The following is a 23,117-nucleotide window of genomic DNA, read 5'->3' on the forward strand; positions in this document are numbered from 1 at the left end:
TAATTTACAAAGGGCTTTCACAAACATAAGCTCATTTTACACATCGGCCGACCAAGGTAAGGGTTATTATCATCCTCATTTTATTGATGGAGGAGGAAGGAATAAGTTATCCTCTCTAATGTTCACAGGTACTAGGGAAGATGAAGGCTGCTATCTGAGAGCAGAGCTGAGGCTGAAAATTCTACCCCAAGAAAGGCAAGAACTTCTCTGAGGGGGAACATGGTTTCCATTTGGGAGGGGACAGCTCCAAAATCAGCCCCAATTTGACCTTCAGTGGATGCTGCTCATCCAGAAGGACACACAGCTGACTAACAGTAGCCTATGATGATGGTGGCTCACAATTACTGGGTGCTTATTCCATGCTGAATACCATGCTGAGCACTCTGCATGCTTTATTTTGTTAATCAGCACACAGCCCTATGAGTTTTTACTACTGTTATCCCCACTTTATCAATGAAGAAAGTGAAGGTCTGAAAGCTTAAGTAACTCACCCAAGGTCACACAGCTAGTGTGACCCCTGACCATCTGATCTTAGAGATTTCACTTTTAGCAACGTGGCTTTAAGGAGGACTGCCCAATTAGTGCAGCCTTTCTCATAGAGAAAACAATTCTATGATGTTTGAGTATTTTTTCTCCACCCCTCGAGCCTCTTGACTTTCACTGTGGCTTGCACACGTCAGAAATGCAATGTGTACTTGATTCAAGGCCTGGCTTCATTATGCTCGGGACTCTTAGAGGCACTGGAGCTGATACTGCACCTGCTTGTAAGGGGCCTGCCATGTTCCTCCTCTGTAGGGACTGTGGTTTGCAATTAAAGAGATTGATTTTGTGCAAACATCTGAATGCATGCATCCAAATGTCCCGATGGAGAAGCTTCTGAGTCACAAAAAAAAGCAGATCCATCTCATTAGAGCCACACGTCACAGCTCACCACAACCACATTAAGTGGCATGGTCTCACGTTCTGCACCCATCTTGTCTCTGCGTAACTTTGACGAGTTTCCAACATTCTCCCAAGACAGTGCTCATGCCATTTCTAAAATGATTCAAAACACAGACCCCAAAATTGTTCCACAGATACCATCAGTGAAGATGGTGCCAGTAGCGTCCAGTTCCCAAAGGGAGGTTAACTCTGAAGGTGAGGGATTACCGGAATGCGTAAGTCTCAATCTGTCTGCGAACATCCATCACTCAACTCTGCCAAAATACCTCAGAAAAGAGGGATTTGAGACGGAACACAGAGGGCTGAAAAGAAGAAGGCAGGGCAGACGGAGATTTTTTTGCAAGGACTTTGGGTGAAAAAAAAATGCTGAAACAAAATGTACTGTGGCCTTGGGTTTCTGTCCATTAACGAGAGAGTGGAGATACTCAAGGGCTGACCGAGTAGCCTCGACGTGTACCCTGACATGGAGAGAAAACCTGATAGCTCAGGCTGGTTTTAACAGGGCCTGCTGTTAGAGCTGAGAAGCTCCATTTTGGATTTGAAGTATTAATTTAATTTCCCTCTTCTCGTGCCACTTACCAGCTGTGAGGCATCAGGTGAATTATTCAATCTTTCTTAGACTCTGTTTTCTCATTTGAAAAATGGAGAGAAAATGCCCCCTGCACAGGGCAAAGTGGTGGGAATTAAATGATGTGAAGACAGCACCCCACACGTGTCTGCCACATAGTAGGATTCTTCCCCTTTCCACCTTTTTCTTCTTCAATAGTTGATCCATGAAGGAGCTATCTTCTAAACAGAAGAATTCAGCCCCCACCTTAAGCTTGAAGCCTGAGATCAAATTCTCACTTGTCTGCAGATCCACTCGTTACAGAAAGTGCCCAGGGCCAGCCTCCTGTATATGTCATCGCACAGCCTAGCCTGAGCCGGAAACACCCACAGTTAAGAACTCTTATGAAGGCTCGTGGATGGCTAGACAGGGTGAGAGTTGTTTCCACTGTTGTTATTTTGCAATAGGCAGTTTTCCCAGAGAAGCTAGTAAACATACCTTAACATCAACTTGCACATTTTTTGATTCACCTGTGATCAATGATTATAGTTCATAGATTTTCAGCAGAACTATGAACCCCAGAGTCAGGCCCCTCTCCCTTACCTCAGTTTACAAATAAGAAAGCTAAGGCTCAGAAAAGAGGCAAAAGTTGGCTAAGCTAACACTACCAGAGGGGGCACTATTCAGACAAAACTCTCTCTGCAGACCGGCTTCCTTCCAGGGCTAAGATGAGTGGAAACTTCCAGCTACTGCCAAACAGGAACGCTATTCCTGCCAGTGTGCAGAGCTGTGGGAATTACAACTGTGGTCATTCCTGGCTATCTCCTGGAGGTATGCAAGAAAATGTCATTATCAGTAATTTTAAGGAAGAGAATAAACATTTATTGAATTATTACTATGTGCTGGGAACTGTGCTAGGTATTTTACACGCATTATCTCATTTGATCCTTGCAACAATCCTATGAGTAAGAATAATGCCCCCTTCCCAAACATGTCTGCATACAAATTCCAAGGACCTGTGAATGTGTTAGCATGTATGGCAAAGACTTTACAGATGTGGTTAAATTAAAGGTCTTGAAATGGGCAGATGATCCAGGTGCACTCAGTGTAATCACAAGGGTCGTTATAAGAGAGAGGCAGGAGGGACGGAAATAGAGATGATAGGATGAGACGCTGAGGATGGAGTGATGAGCTTTGAAGATAGAGGAAGAGGCCACGAGTCAAGGAATGCAAGAAGTCCCTAGAATCTGAAAAAGACAAGAAAACAGATTCCCCTCTAGGACCTCCAGAAGGAACACAGCCCTACCTGCAACCTGATTTTAGCCCACAGCACCCATTTTGGACTTCTAGTATCCAAAACTATAAAATAATTAAGCTGTGTTGTTTTAAGCCACTAAGTTTGTGGTAGCTGTTACAGCAACACCTGGAAACTAATATACCCATTTAACAGATGAGAAAGCTGAAGCTTCATGGGGTTAAATCGCTTGGCTGAAAACACATAGCTAGCTCACAAGGAAGCTGAAAAGATGTACACAGGGAAACTCCATGGCTCCTCCTCCTATCTGTGGGGCTACATTGAACTGGGGAAAGAGGAGGACAAGTATAATTTCACAATTTAAGGCATGCAAGTCCTTCCTCAACCCTGTGAGATAGTCAAGACAGTCACTGTTTCCTGTTTCATTAAAAAAAAGAAAACAAAGATAATCCCATGAGCTCGTGAGAATAGTTCTGTTCAAAGCCACACAGCTTAGACAGAGGCAGAACTGAAATTCCAACCCTGGTTGGCTGACCCTTTCTATGACACCACTTGTGCCCCATGCACCATGTTTCTTCTGTATTCTGGGGGCCAGTTTCACAGGCGCCGCCCTTTTGCAAAGAGGAGCACCCTGTGCATGGTAACCAGCCTGTGGGCCAGCAGAGCCCGGGGCAGGGCAGGGGGTGTGCTGCCTGTTGCAACCTTCGCAAGCTGATACTCATGCTAGCTCCAGAGGAAGCCGACCCTCCAGCATAAAACTGCATGTACCTGCCGTAAAAACCTGGCTGTGACCTGGATTCCATCAATCACTGCCAACCTCTGTCTATATAGCCTCTCATTTGGAAACACCTGGATAGTTGGAATTGTATAGCTTCATGTATTGCCATCACCACTACCACTCTGAGTCCTGTTTAGGGAGCCCTTTGTATGTGACAGGCATTGGTCTAAGTGCATTAGAGGTAACACCTCCTTCGGTGGTCACAAAATCCATATGGACTGGACATTGATGATTGAGTGATTATAATAATCACTCCACTGTTGACCACATTTGACAAATAAGCAAAGAGAAGCACAGAGCAGTCACTTTCCTACCAAGTGACAGGCAGAAACAAGACCAGACACAAGCATTCCCACCCCTGAGTCAGGCTGCAAGTCCAGAACCTTCAATGAGGCAAAAAAGCGAATACTCTGAAATAGGCTGGACTATACTTCAGAAAGCATTAATCTTTTTTTTTTTTTTTACATTTTATTCTTTTAACTCCTTTAAAGCTAACAGCACTGTAATGAAATGGGGAAAGAGAATGTCTGCTGCTTGAGAAAGACTTCCATTTCAGAAACCCCAGTTCCTTTTTCTTCCGCAAAGGTCTAATTTTATTTACGCATCCTGAATGCAGCCCAGCAGCGGGGACCGCAGGATTTGGGCTCTGGCGGGAGATCGCAAACAGAGCTTCTGCTCAGATCTCACGGCTCAGGTTAATGCATCGTGATTCCTGCACAGGCTGTTTCCCAGGATGCTGTTATTCCGCTGTCTGCTGGGGAAGAAAATGTCCCCGTGAAAATAAATTAAAGGGAGCAGTATTTACAAATCCTGAGTCATATCTCCATCCTGTCCAACAGGATGAGAATCTGACCCATTATTTACTGAGAATGACATCAAAAGCTCTCTTATTAACCACAGGGGAGATAATGATTTAAGTGGCTTTAATCTAGACGTGTGCTTTACAATAGAAATGTGTATCTGCTCCTTCTACAGAGGAGAAAAGAAACAACATTTACTTCTATGTTTAATGGACAGGACACCTAATTCCAAGCCTTGTTTCTAAATATCCATGGATCCCACATCTCTATGGTTTCGCTTGGAAATTCGGCTTGCACTAGGGAAATAGGTTGCATATTTAAAGTCCAGGGAGAGACAGACCTAAGCAGAGGTGGAAGCACTGTGAATGCCCGGAAAAGAGACTGCAGTGTTCCTTCTGCAACCTGGAAAAACAGACTTGGTCTCTTTTTGTTGGGTCTCCCTTTTCTCCTAAGACACACCCCACCTCTGCAGCTGTAGGCACCCCCATGCAGATCATTCCTCACAGAGATGCTGTAAGAACAATGAAAGAAAAAAAGGCTAGGACATTCTGCAGAGGCAAATCATCATTATCATCGTTGTCATTTGTGTTAACTGCTACATTCCAGGATCTGTGTTTTTCTGGGCACCAGCAGGGTGGTATGGGAAGCATCTGAGCAATGAAACCAGCAAGTCTAGAGATGAAGTCCCAGCCCGATTATTTACCAGCTCTGTGGCTTCATGGGCAAGGCAAGAACTGATCTGACTTTTTATTTCCTCATCTGTAAAACGGGTATACGCTTCCGTCCCATCAATGTTAGTCTGCCCCCCGCCTTTTCTCCATTTGAACTAAGCCCAAATCTTTGAACATATAATAAAATTCACTACAATTTAGCTGTGTTGAGTTTGAAGAGCACTTTAAAAAATAACAGCTTTGACATATAATCCACATATCATAAAGTCCACCCTTTTACAGTGTACAATTCAGTGTTTTTTAGTATATCTGCAAAGTTGTGCATCATCACCACTATCTAATTCCAGAACATTTTCATTATCCCCCAAAAGCAAACACACAGCCTTTAGCAGCTACTATATTTAGAACATAGTTTACTCATCAACGTCCTGCTATTCTTCAACGTCTAAGAATCTTCTCTAAAGCCCACACTGAAGTACTCCTGAAGTTAGAGTCAGCACCAAAGTGTCAGGCATTTGATGTATACCCTTCTGGGGCTCCCAGATTGACAGCTGAAATCTCCCCAGCCTTTCCAAATAGAAGGTATCTTCCTGGAGCACAAAGGCCATGTTTCCTGCATTTTCTATCCCCCAGCACCTCAGCTCAGGGCTGAACACACAAGTGGGTGCTCAGTAAATGCACGGCTTCTGACTGGTTGGCCAACCGCCACTTCTTCCAAAGACCAGCACGTTTGTCATCTGTCTGCTGCTCTGAACACCAAGGCCTCCACAAGCTGTCATGTTCCATGATTATTCTCCCCAAAGCATGTGCTGCTAATTTTTCATCTTAATGAACTGTCCAGTCGAGTTTAGCAATGGGAATAGTGATAGAAACACAGTAAAAATGGCTTATGCCTTGCTATTGTCAGAAACCATCTCCCTACAACACCAGCACATAATTGAAATAAAATATCTCAATGGGTACAAACACCATTTGTCAAGAATAAAGCAGAGTAAGTGCTATTTCAAAAATCCATACTAACAGGCTTCATGAACACGGATTATTGGAACGTTCCTCCGGTTGATACCTGCTCAAGTATTTAAGTGCATGGCTGTTATTCTCTGTGTTTGCCTGAGTGAAACCACTTTGGGTACCAAGCTACATGTCAGCCCCAATTTTCCAGAATATTAGAGATGCACATTCTTTCCTGGCGGGAGATGGGTCGGGCAAGCCAGAGCAGGCCTGAAAGGCCCGTGTTAACGCACAGATGCACACACGGGGAAACCATTATGCAGCTGATGGCGTCCCAAGAGTGGATACTCCAGGAAACGATGCCACTCAAATCTGAATGATGGCCCAGGAGGAACTGAGAGAGAGAGAGAGAGAAAGAGAATGAAGAATAAAGAGAGAGATGTCTGAAGATTCTGCTCAACCCAGCAGCATGCAGGAGTCCACGCTCCAGCCCTCTGCCTCACGCAGTTTTCCAAGGCAGGCCCCCTAACCATCGTATTTCTGTCGAGCCATAAGAGAAACATTCAAGAATTAGGTATTGGCTTAGTCATTTATTCAAGAAGTATTTACTGAGCTACTGCTAGTGTGGATGGCATTGCTCTTGACCCTAAGGATATCAGGATGGGCAAGGCAGATCATGACCTTGAACCTCAGGGATCTTAGAATCTCCTGGGGAAAATAGACAATAAAAAAGTAAACCATGAAAGGAAATAGACATGAAATTCACAACTGTGATGACCTCTGTGAAGGATTAGAAAGAAAGATGAAATGTCCTCGAATAACTGCAGGTTGGGTGGCAGGCACGGTTTTGGAGGCTGTGACATCAGGAATGGCCTCTTAGCGGCGACATTTAAGCTGAGCCCTAAGTGATGAGAAGGAGCCAGGCACGTGAGGAGACCAAGACAGAGGGAACAGAAAGTGCCAAGCCCCTGAAGCTAGAAGGGGCTGGGCCTGCTCAAGTGACAGCAATATCCAGTGCGGCTGAGTGGGCTGGGAGAGGGCAGAAAGGTAGGGAGTGACCACATCTAGGAGGACACTGGAGACATAGTTAGGGTCTGGGTTTTATTCTGATTGAGATGGGATGTCATTAAACAGTTTTATAAGGATTATGGGCCACTGCAGGGAAGCCTCCCTTTCACTCTGTCATCCCTTCCTCCACCTTGCTGCAGATGAAATCCTGACCTGCCCCCCTCCGTCTTACCTTTTCACTTCAACTTCTGACCCTGACTTTGATTCCCACTGGTCTTCTCATCTGCACCTTGGTCCTTCCCCTAGTACTCATTCTGGGCAGCCATTACAGCCTCTGTTCTTCTGTTCCAGCCTTGGCCCTGCTAACCTAGACTTCACTCTGGGCCCTCTGATAGGGCGAAGAAAAGGGAACAGAGGGGTCCCATGATGAATGAGGAGAGGGCCATTCAGACACTGGCACCAACCTCTTGGAAGCAGCACTTATTTTGCAAAGCAATCAGCAGGGTTCAATGGGAGACTTCTCTTGCCCTCCACCTAGTGCCAAGGCAGCCAGAATGCTCTGGGAGAAGCACAATTTGAGTGCAGAAGCAGGATTAAAATCTGTCTTCAGTGTACAAGCAATTTAAGTTTCAGGAGGTCCTTTTCTGTCTTGTTCCCCACAGTATCTTGGTACCTAGTGCAATGCTTAGCATCCAATGAATATGCATTCAATGAAAACAATGAAGGAACAAATGAATCTGGTGTATTCATGCACAGACACAAGAAGGCTTGTTGCAAAATATTCAATAGAGTTTGTGTCAGGTTGGGTTCTCTGGAAAGCCTACTCCGAGATGGAGTTTCACATGGGGATGTTTATTAGAGGGTGCCCTTGAGAACAACACCCAGGAGAGGGAAGGGAAGAGAAGCAAGAACAGATATAGGGAGGAGGTGAGGTGTGATGGAGTTCCAATAACGCCTTAGACCACCCTGCATGGTCTCCTGGGCTAAGGATGATCCCAAGTATAGCTGAGATGGCCAAACACTTATTGATCAGTCACTGGACGTGGGCTGCCCCAGGAAGGGTCATGACCTAGGCTAAGTGAATAGCTGCAACTGAGGCAAACCTTGAAGGGGCTGATCGCCGAAGATTCTCTGCAGAGGGCACTCCCACAGCTGGACCACCAGTCCTCCAGCAACGTGGCAACTGGGTAGTGTACAGCAGGGTTCAGTTGAGAAGCAATTCTACCTACGTTGGGATCTACTGTTTCTTACAGGTCTTGGTACTTCTGAAGAAGTTAAAGGAAAATGAAGCAACTTCCACCTTAATTTGGGTTGGTAGCTCTGTGGTTTGATAGAAAGAACGTCGGCATTAATCTTAGGAGAAAAAAAAGGACTAGAATCATGGCTCTGCCATGTATTATATGTGACCCTGGGCAGGAGACAACTCTGTTTTCTAGATTCTGCTTAACCTCTCTGAGCCTCAGCTTACTTTTCTATGGGATGAGATGGATAATGTCCACCTCAGGGGATCAAAGTGGATAACACATAAGGAAGCTCTATGCAAACTCTAAAGGGCTGTGCAGATATTGGGAAGGAAGGATGTTACCTCTTTTGAAAAAGGACTTGGATCAGCAAGCACTGGTTTATCAGGGAGCGCCTGCCAAAGCTCTCAGCAGCGGAAGACCCAGGTGGACGGAGACTGTGTCTCATTCCTATGAAGGCCTGTTCACCGAGCGTGCACATGTACCCCACACACTGTGATAGAAGACACAGCACTGAACATCCAAATTCCACTCTCAAGGATCTTGCAGACTTGTAGACAAACATAGGGCAACGAGGTCACAAAAGAACGTCAATGCCAACTTCTCCATTAGGCACAGTGCCTGGAGCCCACAATACTTTTAGGTTCTCATAGGAATGGTTTTGTTGTTGTTGTTGTTGTTTGTTTGTTTTATTGAGATATAATTGACATATAACATTATATTAGTTTCAGGTGTACTATATAACGATTTGATATTTGTATGTATTGTAAAATGATCACCAGAATAAGTCTAGTTAACTTCCATCACCACACATAGCTATAATTTTTTTTCTTGTGATGAGAAATTTTAAGATCTGCTCTTAGCAACTTTCAAATATACAATATAGTATTATTAACTCTAGTCACCATGCCTACATATCCAGAACTTATCTATATCCAGAACTTTATAACTAGAAGGTTGTACATTTTGACCTCCTTCACCCATTTTGCCCACTCCCAATCCCCTACCTCTGGCAATCACCAACCTGCTCTCTGAATCTATGAGTTTGAGATATTGTTAGATCCCACATATAAGTGAGATCATATGGTATTTGTCTTTCTCTGTCTGACTTATTTCACTTAGCATAATGATCTCAAGATCCATCCACGTTGTCGCCAATGACGAGATTTCCTTCTTTTTTATGGCTGAATAATATTCCAGTGTGTGTGTGTGTGTGTGTGTGTGTGTGTGTATACACATACACTATATATATATATATATATATATATATATACACCACATTATCATTATCCATTCATCCATCGATAAACACTTAGGTTGCTTCAATGTTTTGACAACTGTGAATAATGCTGCAATGAAAGTGTGGGTGCGTATATATTTTTGAGTTAGTGTTTTCATTTTCTTTGGAAAAATATTCAGAAGTGGAATTGCTGGGTGATATGGTAATTCTATTTTTAATTTTTTGAGGAACCTCCACACTGTTTTCCATAGTGCCTGCACTAATTTACACTCCCACCTACAGTGCACAAGTGTTCCCTTTTCTCCACATCCTCACAGGATGTGACATTAAAACAGGAATGTTTTAATTTCTTTTAAAATCAGAAGGAAAATTGATCTTTTAGGGTAGAAGATTATATTCATCTTTATATCAAAGCAATCATAAAATATAATATTATTTTTTTATGGAAAAAGGAGCTCATAAAGGCAAAGGTGCCCGGGGCCCATGGGAGGCATATTGAGACCTCCAAGGAATCAAGGCACTAAGGGAGAAAAAGTGACAAACTCTATCTCACAGGGTCAGGGAACCCTGCCTGGAGGAAAGGACCCTTCCCTGCATACCCAGACAAATGGGGCCAGGAAAGGAAAACTTGTGCAAGAGAAGGAAGAGTGAAGCATCAGTGTGTTCATGGACCACCAGCAATATGATATGCATGGAGAGGAAATGGGAGGACATGATGGGGGCTTCAGGACATAGGAGGGAGTGGGGGACGGATCACGTCAGTCTTAGAAGCCAGGCGGAGGACCCTGCAATTTATCCTGCAAGGAACTACAAGCTTCTGAAGCGTGGGGTTTTAGACTGAAGAGACTTGATACCCTTTGGAGTTTAGAGAAATCATGCTGCAGCTTGGGGGAGGACTGGGGAAGAGGGCATGGAGCTGGACATGCTCCCATGACCCTGAGCTCCAGCCACCTTGCCCATTCTCGTGTGAGCTCAGGCTGCTCACTGCCACTGTGGGGTCCAGCACAAACCCTCGACAAGTATGAAACTACACAAGCGACCAAGGCTTTTTCTTTCTTTGCCCAAAGCATGATGTAAACGGTTTAGGGCCAATGAGTAACAATCCTCCTGGGTCCATTTTTCAAGTGGAAATTCTGAAGAGAAATTGGGAGATCCAAAACAGTATCTGTTATGGACAGAAATACGGTACTTCAGGAAACTTGGTAGACATTCATTTAGAGAGGTACCTTCTCACTAGTTCTTGTAAGTACGTGGCCGAGTTTTAAAAAAAGTTGTTTTCTTAGGGAAAAAAAAAAGTATAAGAACTGTTTCTATGGCAACCTAACAGCATTTTGAATGGTGCTTAGAGTCGAAAATTCAGAGCCTCTTGAAAAGATGAACTCAGTGGCCCCTCCACAATTTTTCTAAAGCTTCTAAATGGAGGCATCTGCCAGGGGTCTGGCTGTAGCCTTCTAGATCCTCAGCAGACACAATTAATTGGTGGCAGATTTTAGTATGGCTTGTTGCCTTTCCTTCTCTGCTATCTCAAACTGCCTTGAGCTCCGAGCCCCCACATGGCACAGGGTAATTTGAGTTAGTAACCTCCAGAGGAAATGGTGATACTGTGGCTTAGAAATCACATGGGTGAAGGAGGGCTGACGGGCAATGGTGAACCTTCCTGATGGGCTCAATTTAAGGAAACAGGTAGACTTAGAAGAAGGGGGTCAGGGGATACCCCCTCACTGGTATATGAGCTCCATGAGAGTGGGAATTGCAACGGTCTTATGCACAGGCGCACGTGTGGATTTAGCACAGAGCAAGCAGTCAATAAATATGAGTTTAATATATGAATGAATGAATTAATGAATGGCAGAAAGTCATTCCTTGGAGATTCCACCCCACCACTCTCACGTTCAACTGCTTTCTTCAGCTAAGACATGTCTATATGTCTGTCACCCCATAGATCTTGAGCACCCAGCCTGCAAAGAACATGCACAAGTCTTGGCACAAAGCATGGAAGAGTGCCACGGAGGCTCTCAGGAATTATTTGATGAGTAAATGAATGAATGAATGCCAGAAAATAATCCTCCTAGGCCCAGAGCACTCTGCAAAACCATATCACACTGTCTTCTTGGGTTACTTCCTGCCTGTCACAGTGTTCAAAGTCCCTCTCACGTTGAGCACAAACAATCCCCTCGCCATGTAATGCACGGAGGAAGTGCACAGATAACTTGAGCAGTGCTCAGGTGCTTTGATCTTTAAAAGGAGGGAATCCTACACCAGGCTTTGAGGTGCTGTGTTGACTCTGACAAGCAGAACAGAAGAGTCACATTATCTAAATGGCCGGTTGTCGGAAGTGAAGTAATTAGATTTCAACTGGACTGTCTGTTCCCACCCTGGACCACTGAGTCCAGAAGGCAGGGAGCATGTTCACCCACCGGTAACACCTGCCTCTTGCTGAGTGAGCACTTGATGAGACAGGGAAAACTCTGGAGGGTATCAAGTGACCCAAAGAGGTGCCCCTCATGCCGTCTCATTCCTGGGGGTGGATTTGCTGCTCATGGCATCTCAGGGAACCTGACGCTGAGAGGAACATGTTCTCAGTTTCAACTACTTTTGGTTATCTTGTAAATAAGTGCTGGGAAGAGGCAGCTCACCCAGGTCTCTGGGAAGCCGACATCCTAGCTCAACCTTGATTAGGGATTAAATCCATACAATCGTTGTACAGAACATGGCAAAATGATAAAAGCACACAAAAAATTAGTGACTCTGGATGAAGAGTTCATAAGAATTCATTGTATCATTTTTGCAATTTTCTGTAGGTTTGAAATGTTTAAAATCAAAGTTTTTTCAAATCAGAGATTTAAAGTTTAAAATCAAGGGAGAACAAGCAAAACAAACAAGGGAAAAAACTTAAAGTTTTCTTTTTAAAATCAAGGTGTAGAACAGTGTGCATAACAGTCTTTACAGTTGGATGTCATCTATGTAAACAAATGTGGAGGAAGCATATGGATACGTGTGGTTGTAACTGCCCAGAAAAATCTCTGGACAGTCACACAGAAAACCAAAAGTAGTAGTTGCCTCCAGAGAAGGAAATTCATGGACTAGATGATTGGGATGGAAGGAGACAATTCTTTGTAAACCTTTTTTCATCTTTTGAATTTTAAACCATCTTCATCTACTTAACGGTCGTATCTGTTTAAAGATAATAAAAATGAAAACAAACCACCTAGTCATGACAGATTTTGGCTGAAGAACTTATGTACTGTTCTCTTTGCCTGAAAAATCCCTCCTGATCTTCTTCTGGAAAATTCCTACTCATGCTTCACATCTAAACCCAAAGGTCACCTCCTCACTGAAGCTTCCCCTGATTTCCTCTTCAGAGTCAGCCTTTCTGTGCTCCTTTGGACCCCTGGAGCTGTCTAGAAGAAAGCCTGCTGTGTTTGCCTGCCAGCCTGGCTACATCACAAGAAGGAGGGCTCTTTGAAGGCATGACTTTAGTTTCACTGTTGTGTCTCAGATCCATGTGCATTGGTTCATTGTTGTATCTCCAGAACCTAGTCCAAGGCCTAAACAGGAAGGTTCTCAAGAGATGGCCAATGAGTGAACATGGCCAAGGTTCTTTTTTCCTCTCCCCATGTGTTATCTCGCACTCAGTGTATACATTCAGCTGCATCCACTGTATTAGCCCGAAGCCGCTAGGTCTCCTTTATAACTCAAGTGGAGATTCAGGACATGGCCATACCAGAAGAACTGTAACGTAATTGCCCTCCAACTTGGTTAAGACTGGATGGCAAGATACAAAAGAATTGGAAGAGATAGTGCTTAGGAGTGGAGACCCTGGCTCTACCCATTGTTAATCACATGGTCCTTGGCAAATTTATTATCCTCTCTGAACCTCAGTGTCCTCATCTATAAAAGAATCATGATGACAGCACATACCAGTCAAAGTTCTGGTGACGTCAAACAAGATCATGAATGTAAAGCACGTAGCGCAGTACCCGGTGCTCGATAAATATCAGCTCTCACTGTTATTATCTGGAGGGTCTCTACATTTTGTTCATCGTTAGTTAAATAAAGCAAGATCAAGGAATCACAACTTTGGTTGGAGTTTTTCCTTTAGCATTGATTCGGGCAAAGCTAGGACATTCACGTTGCCTGCCTGTAATTCTTAGTTGACTGCAGTAGTGACAGTCACATTGAACACACTGAAGATCTGCAAAGTAGTCAGCAAGTGTCTGTTTATGATTCTAGTGACACCCGGTACAGACAGATCCTTGGCCCTTTTCTCCATGGTGGCCTACATCCCGAAATAGGAAATGTGCATTCACAGACAGACCCAGCAGGCTCAGGGTGTTAGGAGGCAGGCTGCCAACATTTCAAACTGTCAGGGACAATGCAGAGCCTGGTGGGTACTCCAGCACAGGTGAGCTAACCCCTCAAGCAGCTTTTCGGGATTGATTTTCATGCAAATGAAAGATAATTGGGTGACCTGTGACCAGCAGCTCCTGCTGATGATCATTCAGGAGGGTCTCAATGTTGGCACGCTTTTCATGTGCATCAGGGCAAATACTTTTCACTTCAATACTTTCGCACCTGTGCTCCAGTGCCTTACTAAAAGTCCAGCGAGGTAGCAGGCCTGAGAAGCCCGATCCTGTAGCTACTGAGGTAATTCCTCCCCTGTTCTGAGGAGGTACTGAAGACAGGTGTGTCAGGAATGGAAGTCCAAGTGGATTTCCCTGGAATTCATCCCGAAAGCTGACCGTGTGAGCCAAAATCACACTTCACCACCATTGTTAAGTCTTTCTCTCTCTCTATCTCCCCCTCACCTCTTTTTCCTTCCCACTTGGATTTTGAGTGCTTTACACAGAGCCACTTGACTACAAACGCCTTGAGGAAAGGGCCAGTGCCCTTTCATCTCTGCCTGTGTGCACGGCATGCCATAGGTACCTGCTCAAGAAACGCTGGCATCGTGAACTGATGGGGAACAAGAACCCAAGTCTGGAGCCAAAGTCATTGGTTAATTTTATTTTGTTCTTCCAAAACCTTACAGTATGATCATGAATAAGTTCTTTCTTCCCTTTAGGCAAAAAAATCTCTTCTCACTAAAACAAGAGGCTTATCCTGAAAGATCAAAAGACCATTCCATCTGTACCGTGCTGTGTTTTTCTTACAGGTGCTATAATATTAGAATAGTTTACCTTCTTCTCCCTGAAATAAAAGCTACGCAGAGCTCTTCAAAATAGGCTGTTCTTAATTCCTCAGTGGAAAAAAATTTAACAGATTTCCTAGAAGAGAAATTAAATTCAAGTACTTTCTATTTAACTTCTGACTCTGTTTCATTGATACCTCATTCTAATTGTCCCTATTATCTAGAAAAATAGGAAATGTCAGTCGCATGTCCTATTGAAGAATTCAAAGGGCCGATGAAATGAAGAGACCCATTTGGCTTGGCAGAAATGAGCTGATCATCATTCACAGACACTTCCACAGGAGGGACGCGTTTCGTCTGTTGAGCCAGGCTGCAGAGCAAATGAGTGCAAAGTATGCTAATGTGTGAGGAGTGGGTCACACAGTTTCTAACTCATATTGGTGCATTTGCAGCAAAGTGCAGCTCTGCTCCCACTAAGAGCGTTTCATTCAGTGGTTTATTCCCATAACAAACATTGAGCAGAGCACGGGAGAAAGAGTTGGGGGGGGGCTCCTCAAACTGAAATTTTGTCCCCCAACAGACCCACATTAAAATATGAGTGTAAAACACCAAAGATTTACGAGTCCCAGTCACAGAGGCTGACCATCTAGGTAACAACAGCTTGTGTGGGCTGCAGAAAAAGCCTCCAGCCCTATATGGAGGAAATGTTATTTTGTCCTTACCGTAGCAGATTCATTCAGGGGAAAGGGCTAAAGTCAGATTTCCCAAGGATAAAAAGTATGGCAACGTGGCCACAGGCAAGTTACTTATCTTCTTACACTCAGTTTTCTCATTTAGAAAATCTTGGATATTAATAGTACCCATTACATTAGGTTGTGCAAGGATTAAGGGAGGTGATACCTTTAAAGACCTTATGTGCCTGACACATAGGAAGCACTCAATACCTGTTAGCTGCCATTATCATGACTTTCCTCTCTGGCAAATTTGCCCCCCTTCCTCATCTTCTATTCAAAATATACTTAAAGTCTCAATTCACATGTTCGATAAATATTTATTGAGAGCCTACTTTGGCTCAGATACAGTGCTTGCAACTAAGAGTATGGTGGTCCCAGAATAAGTTCTGCCCTCAAGGACCTCCAGATCTAGCTGGGAAGACAGACAATTAAATAGACAATTACAACCCAGTGTGGAAATCACAGTAAATGGTGTAATCTCCAACCAGTGAAGTGTTTTCTAGGAGACACCCATAGCTCAGTCTTAGGACATCAGAAAGAACTCCTTCCAGATAACGAGGTCCAAGATAAGATATAAAATGAGTAACAGCTAGCTTGTGAGGAGAGAGAGATTATGGGTCTTTGGGGAAATGAAAGTTGTGCCGTATGGTAGATCCTACAGTGGATGTGTAAAGTGAGGGCTGGACATGGAGAGAGAGTAACCGAGAGATGCATCTGGACAGTAAAACATCAAAGGGTCCCAGAAGCTTTTAAGGAGTTCAGATCTCTATCATTAAAAGGAATTAAGTAGGAAAGTAACATAATATCTGGACTTAGGGACATTGTCAGGACATGTATGGAAGATGGATCATGCTGGAGTTGAGGAAGAAGTCACCCTGGAGGCTAAAAGGCTGGTTAGGTGGCAACTGCAGAAATCTGAGAGAAAGGATTTGGCTGGTATTTGGATGGTGGCAATGGGAGTAGAGAGAAATAAAAATATTTCAGAAATAATCAGAGAGTAGAATCAATACGAATCAATATGAATCCTGTTTGAGGTAAGGAATTGAGAGGCACATGGGATTCCTCTCATGTTCTGGTCTGGATGAATTTTGCTGCTACACTGAAATGTGGCACACAGGACAAAGTGAAGGTTTGGAGGAGAGAATCACAACTTGTATTTTGAATCTGCATTTAAGGCACCTGCTGGCCATCCATGTGGAGATGAGCCATAGACATATATGGATAGGTAGGTCTAGAAACCTAAACTGTGGGAGGTCATGCTGGTAGAATTCTTAAATTTCTATCTGGATATTTGGGCATCCTATAAAAATAGCTCCAATTACCACCAACCAGATGGAGGAGGTAAATGGATTCATAGAATCCTAAAACTTAAGAATGTTAGAGATGTTCTGACCACACTTGACCCAGAAAAGAGCTTGTTAATCTAAGGGCGCACAGACAGTGAATGGCAGAGCTGGACCTGGGAGTTGAAATCAGCCTCCTGTCTTATGATCTAGTGCTCTGTCTTTTGATGTCTAAAAGGTTCACCTTTCTAACAATCTCTTTTCCTTGTGGGTTGTAAGCCATCTTGTTCATATTTAAAGAATTCTTTTCACAAGAAGAAAAGTGGAAAAAAGCAACATGGCAGTTATCTTTGTCAATCTGTCCAGCTGAGTCCTTGCTAAACAATTCTAATCCCCTTTAGTTCCTTCATTCACCTCTGGATCTTCTACAGTCAAAAAAACTATCATCCCTGTATGGGCACATAATAGGTATTTAATAAAGAGAACTCAGTCACAATAACAGGGAATAATCACATTCCTCAAAGTCCAAGAAAGTAGGCCTTTCCCTCCCTCTCAGAGTCTACTTTGGATTTGGTGAAGGTCTCAATCAAGGCAGGTTTGAGGGATGGACGTTCCATCTCCACACATACGGTAACATTTGAATCGTTCAGTAACGTCAGCCCATCTTACCTTCTTCACCCATTGGATACTTGCTGCCAATTTCTATAACACACTCCACCCATCTGATTGGTCACTCAACAAATAACAACAGGAATGAGCATCACAGGGCCACGGAGCCAAAAATACAGGACTTTCTGCAAAAAAAGAAAAAGGATCATTAGTAACCTAGAGGTGACATGAATCAATCAAGTGATATGCTAGACACTGGGGACACACAATTGCATAAGACAGATTTTTATCTTAGAAGATAACAGTCCAGGTGTGGAGAGAGAGATGTAAACAAATTATAATTGTGTGCAAAGTGGGAAAAACTTGTCATGGATTTAGAGGTACCACAGGATGGTGTGATTAACCATATGTGCATCTAGTACTTTGATGATAAAGATAAAAGCAGTCCTACATCCACCTTCTTATAATATGCTATGTATTTTGCATGCATTTGCTCTACCACTAAAAACAAACCTGTAGGGGGGGATATGAAGTCTTAGAGCCAGTTTCTGAGAGAACCCACATTTTCTCAGAGTCCAAAGCAAGTACCTTCCCTTCTAAAGTGAGAAGCACTATTCTGGTGCTGTCAAATCCTTGTGGAATCACAGGCTCAAGGGCAAAGAGGGAGAGTGGTGGCGGTGGTGATGGCAGATGTCACCCCCACGCCAGCAGAGCAGAGCACTGGGCTGATAGAGCTGGAATTCTTTATGAAGACGACATTCTTCTCGCCCCCTCCCACACTACACCACACTCTGGAGTCACTGTGTGGGGGCTGTGTTCTGCCTGGATTCTGGTCTGATTCATCTTCATATCTCCCAAAGCGTCTAACACATTTCCTAGCCCAGAGCAGCTGTTCAATGTATATTTGTTGAATGAATGAAGAGAGGAATATGGAGTGTCTGAACAGCTGCCGTCTTTAAAAACTGAGGCACTGAACCAAGGAAGGTGCCGCTGGCATCGCTTCCCTAACAAAACAGCATAAAGGATTTCTTGAATGTCCTTCATCTCTAGAGCTTCTACCTTCTAGGTTCAACTCAGCCTGCATTAAAAGCTTAAACAGCTTCTAACTTTGACTTTATTTATTATACTTCATTTTTTTCCAAATCCTCTTTCCTTGCCTCATCTTGGTTCCATCTAATGGCTCCTCACACACAATGCCTTCTCCAAAACAACGATAACAGCAACAAGCAAAAAAGCTTCTTGGTAAAGGGCTGAAGCTGAACTGTAAATCTACTAAAATTTGCTTGATTTGGTGACTACAGCAAGAACAATAAAACTGTCTTATTATGTGCTATTCCCAGGATAGTCAAGGACAGAATAGCACTGGGATTATTTTGAGGTGCATTATAGAGTCAGGGAGAAAAAGCCACATGGGACAATTCATACAACATATAACTAATCGGGAAGGACCCTACTTTGTAACCATGTTACATGTTGTAGTCAGTCGCCAAAATTCCCCACCCTCAATGGACCATACCCTCAGATATTTATGACCCTTTGTTGTCCCCTTCCATTTGAATCTGAGCTGTCCCTGAATAACCAATGAAACACAGCAAAAGTGACACTGTATGATTTCCGAAGCTGAGTCATAAGAAACCTTGTAGCCTCTCTTGTGTTCTTGGAAAGCTTGCTCTGAGGAAAGTCAGCTGTCATGTCAGAAGTCTGAATACTCTAGATCTCCATGCTGTGAGGAAGCCCCAGCTAGCCAGGCGGAGAAGCTACATGGACAGCGAGAGAGATGCCCAGCCATCTCTAGCAGTTCCAGACATCCAAATGGAGGTGCCAAATGGTGAGTGAAGATGCCATCTTGGACACCCAACCCAGTCAAACCTTCATGTGACTCCAGCCGTCTGACTACGCAGCATGAAAGACTCCAAGTAAAAACTACCTAGATGAGTTCACTCAACTCAGCTATAAGAGGTAATAACAAATTGTTGTTATAAGCCACTAAATTTGGGGGTGGTATGCTACACAGCAACAGATATGTAGAACACTATAAAGAGAGATGGAACAGACATTTGTCACAGGCCTCACCAATGTACTCTCTTTAAATACACATAACCAGTCTGGGTATCATGAGACCATCTGGGTATCTCACCCCACCATCAGAAGGGTAGGACTCTTGCCTAAGGTACACAGCCAATAACAGCCAAGGTGGGATCAGACTCCAGCAGCGCTGACTCCACAGCCTGTGCTTCTCCTGTTTTCCTTCTCCAGCCTCCAGTCAGTTAATACTACAGCTGTATCTGTGGCCAGTGTGTTTTTAAAAGCTTACTTCTCAAATCTGTAAAAATGTATTGAATTCCCACTTCATCTTGCATTCTTTACTTCCCCGAAAAATATCTCCTATAAAACTCTCTTCAGCAAAAGCCTGCGCAGACAATTAAGAGCTTTGGAAGGAAAGCAAAAATAGATGGGTGAATTGTCTATGAATTCTGATCACTGCAAACATTTGAGAAAGAGGGGTTGTGGGTTCTGTGGAAAATGTTGGTACACAACCACACCGTATTTCTCAGAAAAGAAAAGAATGAACATCAGACACTGAAGTTGTTTTTCTGTTTTTTAGCAGAGTTGATGAGAAGAAGAGTTCATCGGGTCTGAGAGGGCTGGGCAGGTATACTGCAGATCTTAGCTCTCTGCATTGGCATTTTTGGTTGGAATGTTCATTTTCCCTCCTGTCTCCCACATCTCATGACTCTAGACTGAGGATCATGGGTTCCCTTCTGAGCCCGGAAAATACAACCCAGCATTGCTGCACCCATGCCTACCTACTCTCAGGGCATCTCCCCTTCATTTCCCAAGTCCTGTGTGCATTTATGGTCCTTCTTCAAGCACAGGGCCACTGCCCTCTTTTACCCCATTCCATCAGCGTGTCCGGCCACCCACAGTACTGAGTCTCTCAGAGGCACAGACACTGCATGCCATATATTATTTCAGAGAGACTGAAAAACCAGGAAAAAGAATACCGTGAAGCCAAGAGTATATACTTGGTGAGCAGACGAAGACCGAGGAGAAAACTCAGGGAAGGACGTGGTGTGATTGTGGCAGATTTCCTTTGCTGAGCTCTGATTGCATAGGAGTCTCGGTACATGCAGGGCCATACCCTTCTCTTTGACCCAACAAGTCATGCTGTCGTCCCTCTCTTAGGATCTCTTCTCTAAATCAAATACCTTGGCTTATAGATCTCCATGTATGGGTCCTCTTCTAGAATGTGGGCTCAGCCAGGCCAGCTGTGTGCCAGGATCATTGTCAACAGCACAACAACATATAGTGCTGGGGGTGAGGGCTGAAAGTATATGTGAATTGGATTAAAATAGCCCCACCTCACTTACTCCACCAAGGCATGTTTCAGGACCCCCAGGCCACTTACTGTGTGTACAGTGCTGCTACAGGTAGAACACAAGGGAAAGAGGTGCCACTGGGGGGAGGGCAGTAACCCAAGGAGACAGTGACAGCTGCACTCTACAGATGCAGAAACTGAGGCTAAGTGGTAAATGCCCAAATGCGTAGAGCAAGGAAGCAGCACAGTTAGACTGGATCACTAACAAGTCCCCTCCTTTCCTGCCAGCTTTAGGAGCCCACGACGAGACTCACTTCCACGGTAAATCATGCCTATTCCTCTGATATGTGACCACAGACAATTTCTACTTTTTAGTGTAACAACACAACACGGAATTTGAGATATTTTGGTACGGAGCTACCTAACACAAACTATGATTAAATATATTACTATTAAATAAATCAATGAAATCTCAAGTTTTTGAAACTTTTATCAGGCCAGAAGTCAAGCAAAGGCCATATACTTTTTCTGTCAGTCTAGAAAGACGAAGTTGTTCTACTGACGAATTTTTCCTGCTCTGCAGGCAGGAGAAGGGGCAGCACACACGCCATAGATCCTGGGCGCCTTGCAGATGGGGGCTTCTTCCTTTTGTGGGTGTCATATGTTCCTGACATTGTTGATGGATGAATAAACCCAATTATTAATCACCACTGGGTGTTCTTCTTTCCTGTTATCGCCAAAGTTCCAGAACCATATGGCGAAGCATATTTTGTAAAATAGCTTTGTAGATCATGAATTTTTTTAAAAATGGGGGAAGCAGTAAGCTATTGAAAGTGAGGCAACAAGTCTTAAAATCCAGGCTTTGCCTCTTCCAAGCTAGTTTGACTTTGGGCAAGCAAGAACTTTCTCAGCCTCAGTTTCCTTATCATAATATGGGGATAAGAATAACTATGCTGTAGGATTATTGTGAAGAATAGTGACAATAAATGCAATACCTCAGGCACAGTGAGCACTGCATAATCAGTAGCTGTGATTATGAAAAGATAGATTGTGCTTTTTCAATTGCGCATGACTCCAAAATTAGTTTTACCTTGTACTGTATATTTGCTATTCACAAAGCCCTGTGGTAGATGTCTAAGTGTTTATAGAGAACTAATATTCATATATTTGCATATATTAACATACGCTCATATAACATGTAATTAATATTAATCTATAAGCATTTTCCACATCATTCTTTTTTCAGATGGGGAAACTGTGTCTCGAAGAAGTTTAGGGATCCCTCAAAGTTCCCTGGTTCAGCTTAGACCTCTGCTCCCGACGGGATTTTAGTGCTTCCAGCTACCCAAAGTTTATGCTTCCCTGCAAAATCCCGGAGGCCGGGCACTCACTGCCTGCGCTCGGTGACGCCCCCCCCCCCCCCCCCCCCCCGTCTGACTGTAATTACAAGAAAACATCCATAAAGAGTTCCTGGGCTCCAAATGGATTTGACACAGTGGCCCTTTAAATCAAACTCAATGCGATTATCTTTATTTCTCTTGAGCAGTTTTTCTAAGTAAGCCATGCCTTTAGAGGAACCTAATGCAAACTGACAACCTTCGCGGTTTTGCAAAGCGCTGATGGACGGGCGTAGAGAGAGCCCATTGTCACCATGGTAATTACCGCACAATACCTGACGGCCAATGGACAGTCAGGAGGCTCAGGCAGCAGCTGAATCCGGCATTGTCCAGGCCCGATAAAAAGATTAGAAGCCCTGAAAAGCCGGGGAGCAGGATCTCACAGCTCTTTCCCTGGGCCCTGAAAGGCCCATTGTGCTGCCACCATAAATTCTGGGTTCCCCGGGCACTTGACAACTGAAGCTGGGGACAATAGAATTCTTGTGTCCAACAAAACACTCCTTGTCCAAAGCCAGTCTTATCAGCCACATTTACAAATGTCTTTCGTTGTACCCAAATAATTCCCCATTAGAAGGGCTATTGGGAGCAGAACTAAATAAATATTCACAGCCTTTGTAATATCTTTGGGAAATGAATAAACAAACAGTCATCTAGCATATGAGCAAACCTCCTGCTCCTCTACATTTTATCCGTATTTCTCGCCCAAATGATGTAGTTTCAATTTCTCCCTTTAACATATTAACAATTGCAATACTGGAAGCTCTAGTATTATTTGCCACCTACTACATACCCCCAATCTATAGTGCTTCTATGTGCATTTTTCTTTTAATTAATTTCACGGACAACACTGGGAGGGGCTTGTGTTATTCGATTTCTACCTCCTAAAAGAGAATGGAATTAAACCTCAGAGAAGTTAAATAACTAGCCCAAGATAATAAAGCTAATTAGCACCAGAATGGGAATTCAAATCCAGATTTCCCTTGCCCCAAAGGCTCTGCCTTCCCACTTTGCCAAGATTTCTCCACTGAATAAAAAAGGAACAAAACATCAGAATAAGGGGAAAAGCTAAGCACATCCACTATAAAAGTCACAAATATACACTATTTATATTGTTATAGAATCTGAGAACACTTAGAATAGAAAGCAAATACAAAGACTTTCTGTAAGAGAGTATATTTTATTTTTGTCCTAAAATGCCAGCAATTTTACTT

At 43.6% G+C, this 23,117-nt stretch overlaps 1 protein-coding gene across 2 annotated transcripts in view; it reads right to left on the reverse strand.

Annotated features, from left to right (window-relative positions):
* The window catches only part of CDH11 (cadherin 11), a 143,609-nt gene that overhangs the window by 65,178 nt on the left and 55,314 nt on the right, over positions 1 to 23,117 (reverse strand). The window contains exons 2-3 of one of the 2 annotated variants that reach the window (XM_058527948.1): positions 17,251 to 17,375; positions 8,538 to 8,686 (exon numbers count right to left, since the gene is read on the reverse strand). The gene's annotated coding sequence lies outside the window, so the exon portion shown is untranslated. The remainder of the gene's footprint in view (positions 1 to 8,537; positions 8,687 to 17,250; positions 17,376 to 23,117) is intronic. The other variant, XM_058527947.1, reaches the window with a different exon arrangement.

Source organism: Diceros bicornis, chromosome 32, assembly GCF_020826845.1.
Source record: "Diceros bicornis minor isolate mBicDic1 chromosome 32, mDicBic1.mat.cur, whole genome shotgun sequence".
NCBI classification, from domain to species: domain Eukaryota; kingdom Metazoa; phylum Chordata; class Mammalia; order Perissodactyla; family Rhinocerotidae; genus Diceros; species Diceros bicornis.